Source organism: Olea europaea, unplaced genomic scaffold, assembly GCF_002742605.1.
Source record: "Olea europaea var. sylvestris unplaced genomic scaffold, O_europaea_v1 scaffold827, whole genome shotgun sequence".
In the NCBI taxonomy this organism is placed as follows: domain Eukaryota; kingdom Viridiplantae; phylum Streptophyta; class Magnoliopsida; order Lamiales; family Oleaceae; genus Olea; species Olea europaea.
In genome coordinates this window covers 133,918-140,106 of record NW_019266709.1, presented here as the reverse complement: position 1 = coordinate 140,106, position 6,189 = coordinate 133,918, and the positions used below count along the sequence as shown (strand labels likewise).

The following is a 6,189-nucleotide window of genomic DNA, read 5'->3' as shown; positions in this document are numbered from 1 at the left end:
CTTCCATGCAAGTACATAACTCATAATGCGATTGATGTTTAACTCAAAAATAAATATTATTTATATAATATTGAATAAATTGAAATATTATAAAATACTGTTATGCCGTAAGACTCTTAGCCACCCATCCAAAATAGACATTACTAACCGTATGGATTTATGGCCTCTCTTTAGGTTTCATTTTTTTATTAAAATTTCTTTTCAAGAAATAAATGGTGGATATAGTACTTGAAGATTCTATAAAATGTAGTTAAAATTAAAGTTTGACTTTGAAAAGTAATTTATACCGAAAAATTTTTAAAAAATAAAAGAATAGAGGCATTGCTGAAATACTTAGATCCCCAAACAATTGCTTGTTTGTTGCTCATGATCTCTTTAATATTGTTTATTCCAATATTATCGAAATCCCAATAGTTAAAATACACACCTCTTAGTAATTTCGTGCACTTTATCACTTCAATGTATAGATTCTCTATGTCACTTTAAGATGTATTCTGAAAATAGAGGATAAAAGTATTTTTGTTGAAAAATTGAATTCAAATGGATAAATGCATTCCTTCTCAAACGACTTAAAGTTTTATATGAGATGGTTCAAAATTGCATCTAATTAAACAGACAACTATTTAAGTTCAATTTTTGATGGTACACACTTATGTCTTTCTAGTTTTGTCTCAGATATACAATATTCTAAATGGAAAGAATTGGCAGAAGCGGGAAGTTTGAGGAAAAATCCTCGCATATGGAGAAGGATGGAAAAAGCGATCAAATCTATATTTGTCAAGCTAAAGTGCGCTTAGGTAGAAAAAGTAAGCACTACAAGAAATATATGATTTTCCTACAAAATTTTCACTGACAAATTGAGATTTGTTTGCTGAATTCACTTTTCCCCACAAAAAAAAGTTTCGTAGGGTTATGTTTTAATTCAAAATTTTCAGCATTAGATAAAGTCGTGCCCACAAAAATTTTATCTTTTCCCGACAAAAATTTTGTCGGGAAAAATATATCTTTTTCCAACAAAAATATTAGACCTCTTTGTGGCTAATAATTAAGGAGAAAAATTATCAATTACTATCTTTAATTTTAGTCCCACAAATTATATTTGAGGTTAAAAGATTACTAAAAGAAAAAGTGAAAATACATTTTTTTTTTAACAAAATTCAAAAATAAAAACCCTCTCTTGCCATCTTCAATCACACACGTAATTAGTGATTAAAATATTCCCCCAAAATTTCATTCCCTCTCTTGCCGCCTTCAATCTTCTTTGCCTCCAAAAAATATTCCCCCAAAATTATTCAATTCCCTCCCTTTGAGAGAGTTGCTTAATACCCTCCTTTTGAGAGAGTTGCTTAATCCGCCCAAATCTAATTTCTCCAATTGATGCACAGTATATTGATCATCAAGAAATTTCGGCTTCATCTACAGATTTTTGTGATATTCTTCAATTGATGCCCTCTTTGCAATAAGCTCTTCCGCGCCCACATACGTGTGAGTTGCTCTCTTTTGTCGTAATTTTTTGAAATCATATTTTTTGTTTTTCTACTTTGGTCCCAATTTTAGTGCTAATTAGTCGAATTTTGGTTTTCTTCGGATTATCGGGTTTCATTATTTGTTTCTGGACTCGAGTTTGCAGTTTGTGTTGTGGATTCTAAGTTTTGTCGCATGAATTGAGGTCTATTTCTCTGGGAATTTTTGACGTTTTCATGGGTTTTTAGTAATTACATATATGTTCGTACGTTTCTCATTTTAGTAATAACAAGACAATGATCTTTTTGCTGTTTTCTTCTGTTGTCTTGTTCTATTCGGTTAAATCTCAAGTTCTTTATGATTTTGGATAGTTTTGTTTTGTTTTTTTTCCCCCGGTTATGGAAGTTTTCATTCTTTCAATCTATATGAATTCTGGGTTTTTGTTGATCAAAGTTTTCTTGGAGAAGCTGATCGAATAAGTGCAAGTTGATTAATTGCCTTCTTTTTCAGACAACAATGAACATAAAACATAATCTTCCTGAAAATTTTAGTGCCTTGCAGCAAAAATATTTAAGCTTTTTGCGTCTGTACATGAGTATGAACTGAGAGCTTATATTATGCTTAGCCTTGCCATAATCTATCGTTGAATTTCTTGATCAAGATGAATAGGAAAATATGCAAATCAATCCTCTTCTTCATTGCCTATTAAAGAGTTAGCCGTTTTGGTTATTATTTTACGAGGGTGAATAATTACACTAAGAGACATAATATCAAACCTAGTACACGAGCCCCATGGATATTTTGGTGACTTTTTCAATGGTGTTCTGCCCCTGCCTGCCAACAGTAGGGTCTAACCTGAGCTGGTTTGTTTTTCTAATGGAGTTTTTTTATTAACAAGATTCTCATTGTAGTCATTAATTTGGCCACTTCCTGGTTCTTTGTGTTTCTTGTACACCTCTATCCAGCATTCTCTTGGCTATCAAATAATGGATAGACTTCTTGACTGAATTTTCTGTCCTGAGATTTGAGTTTGTTTAATGGAAAACGTTGATATTTATTCAGAACTGGTTGCATCTACCTGATTGCACATTGACTGTGGAGGTTATAAACCAGGCAAAATTGTTTAGCTCTGAGTAGAAAACATCTGCCAAGCTAAGGCATAAAGCGGGGCAAGCAAGTTGGTTTGTGTTTGTATAAAGCATTTAAAATACAAAAATAGATAACTAAGTCTAAATGGAGTTATGTAGCATAAGAATCCATTCTGCAAAAGCAAACATGATTCTCAAACAGATCCAAAAAGATGGGAAGACACAATTTGAAACTAAAGGAGAAAATGGCTGACAAAGAAGTACAGAGTTATGGAGAATGGAAACTTCATGGCCCTGCTCACCGAGATGGAAAGGAGTGAAAGATGGCATCTGAAATGAGGTTAATGCTCATGGTGTATAGCCGTGCGTGTGAGGGAGAGACATCAGCAACAAACTTACCATTATTTCCTTTAAATTTTTTAACCTGTCGAGATTCTTGTGATTGTCTATGATAAAGCCCAAAAATGCCTACCTCAAGCGGCTATAACTTATTGTTTAGGAAGGTTACTTCTAAAGCTAGACACGGCCAAGATCATGTACTTGCTATCATCTTGGTCTTAGGAAAAGAAGAAAATATAAGGCCCAGTCCAGTAGCCAAATATCTTGTGTTTAATTATTTGAGTAGAATGAAATTGGCTTTTGTGGGGTTAATTTCAAAATGGTCAGTGAAGTGATTTATGTTTCTAGTTTCTGTTTCATTATGAACATTAACTAGATGTGCAAAGTTTAGTTTGAGCTTCCATCAATTCATTATAAACATTACTCATTTCATTTTGTGATTTTATTTATTTTTACTTTGTGGTTTGTTTTCTAGAATTGGATAGTTTGTTCTAATTATGGTTTCTTTTTATTTTATGATTTTTTTAATTATGTGAATTCCAGACGAACTTCGAGCTAGATTTAAAAGACTCGAGATTGACAAATTATATAAATAGACTATATAATGGGAGGTATAGAGAGTTTAAGGTTGAGTTGAGTGCATACTAAAAGTTGCAAAAGACACATGAGAATGCATTAGCCAATCCCATTTGGAGATGCTCGATAGACGTGTAAATCAGTGGGTGGACCTATGAAATCACTTGAACTCCAATAAGTTCAAGGTATTTATTGTATAATTCTTTACTAGTTCACAACTTTTACTTCTAATTTTGTTGTGTAATATCTATATGTTTTTCTTTGCAGAAAGCATCATCAGCAAACATAGTGAATCGATCAAAGAAGTACAATCATCGTACTGGTTCACGTTCTTTAGATGTAACTATATTTGGTGAATGTCATTTATTCGCTTCATGTGTAGAAGTAACTTTAGTAGACGAATTATTTTGTCGGAGGAAAACTTACGCGACGAATTGTATTTGTCTCCAAAGGATTCGTAAGAAAAAATCTTAGCCCACAAATTTCAAAAATTTGTTGTCTCATACCTATCTCCTCGATGTTTGTCCCATAAACGTGCCTACAAACTTTTTTCGTCTACAAAGGTATTTCTCCACAAATAAGAGCATTTCCCCACCAATAAATTTTGTAGGGAAAATATAAAATTCTTTTAATGAAGCCTAGGCATATGACTTTATTTATTTAGTATTATTATTGTCCAAATATTTAAAAAGGTTAAACATAAGATGTTCTAAACGGTGGGATAAAAAAGTCCTAAGTAGCGTGCTTGAGGAAAAACTCTCGCATATGGAGAGGGACTAAAAAAGGCGGTCAACTCTATATTTGATGGACTAAAGTGAGCTTACGCAGCAATAAGTATTCCTAGGCATGCACGTTTATTTTAATTTTTTTTAAAGAAAGGTTAAATAGTTAATTAATAAAAGGAATAATCGCCAATGGTATAATTACAATATTTATTAATGGTGTTAAAATTAAAAATAAAATAAAATAAAGAAAAATCATACTATACCTACGATCGTAAATATTGCAACTTGACTTTGCCCCTTACCACTCCTGGCGATTTTTAGAACCTTGGTAACATGCGGTGGCTCACCAATGCGATCAACTGATTTTCAATCCTCATAAAAAACACCAAAACACGCACACACATTACAAAAATGAAAATCTAAAGACATACAATTATTAGCTAAACAAACAATAAGCCACCTGATAATTTGAACTAAGGCCTGTGTTGGTAGGACTAGATATGGTCCGGTTCAGTTTGGTTCTCATTTGAATTAAGGCCTGTGTTGATAGGACTGGACATGGTTAGGTTCGATTCGATTCGATTCTAATAAGAATCGAATTGACTCAAAATTTTCGAATATTTAGTCAGTAGAACTAGAACCGTCGGATCCAAATTTAATTGTGGAATCGTTCAGGTTCGGTTTCATTCGATTCCCAGGTTCATATTATAATTAAATTTTTTATTATTTACAAAGTTACATTATTTCAACTAATGATATATTCAATCTTAACTTTTACAAAATAATGTAGTCCAATTTTATGTGCTTTTTGCGTCCCCTTTTTGTTGAGTTCTTTATAGATTTAATTGATAAATTACAAGAAAAGAAAGATAGCAAGCTCACAATAATTAAGAGAGGCATTGTTAAGCTTCATTCGATTTCTCTAGAACCATAGAAAAGACACTACAATAAAGTAACAGATCTGGATAAAATTTAGATCAATTTGATTAAATTGGCTTTGAACTGAAAATTAGAAATAGGAAAATCATATTTTTGGATTTGTACTAAATTAATTAGTTAACAAATTTATTTAGAAAAAATAAAATAATTTGGCTTATTTAAAATAAATTAATTAAAAAATTAGAGAAATTTGGTTCGTATTCGGTTCTTGATCTAGAATCGAGAACTGAACAAAATTCTTCAACTCTCGATTCAGATACCCGTTCGAGTATTTAATTTAAGAAGAACCGCTCAGTTCAATTCGGTTCAGGAATTTTTTTCAGCTCTATGTGTTGATATTGTTGTAAATTTTAAGGGAATCAACTTTAGCTATGCTGAAAGTTACCAAAAGAATTAGTTAAATGTTGGGTATACTTTAGTTTCAAGATTTTCTTATGTTTCAAAATCAAAACTAGAATGTTCGTAAAAAATGTGCATTATTGTTGTATTGTATACATCTACTAAAATGAAAGTTGATTATATTGATCTTTTTCTGTATTATTACTACTCCTACTACTTTGACCATAAGATGTACGATTATTACATACTTATATAAGAGAATAAATTAACCATACTTATTATAAAATTGATATATATATATATATATATATATATGTCATTGGCCAAGTTGATTATTTGGCAACAAGTTGTTAAGGTCTGAATTCAATCCTAAACACGCATACTCTGTGCAATAAGTAAAAGAAATAACATTTTAATATTTATGTAAATATTGTCAAGTGGTCCTTTTAGAATACGATCCCCCATGTGCGAAACTCGAATCAATTTCAATATTGGCTGCCATTCTCTTTCTTGAAGCCATCGAAGAAAGAGACCTCCTTTAGATAAACATTATCTTTCAATATTGTCTTGTCTGTCTATTGTTTATTGTAAAGAAAATGTTGATTCTTGATTCGGTTGTTAAACTCATTAGTTGGAAAATCAGTTAAGCGAGTTAGAAAATTAATTGGAGCCTTAGAGATTCTAACATATTTTCTGTTGTTAGTTTTAACTGAACCTTA

The 6,189-nt window shown here is 31.4% G+C and overlaps 1 long non-coding RNA gene across 1 annotated transcript; it reads left to right on the top strand.

The window, feature by feature from the left end:
• Nucleotides 1-1,201: 1,201 nt before the first annotated feature.
• LOC111391706 lies at nucleotides 1,202-3,970 on the top strand. Its single transcript, XR_002702155.1, has 3 exons — nucleotides 1,202-1,485; nucleotides 3,435-3,652; nucleotides 3,735-3,970. It is a non-coding gene; the product is annotated as an uncharacterized LOC111391706 (long non-coding RNA).
• Nucleotides 3,971-6,189: the final 2,219 nt, after the last annotated feature.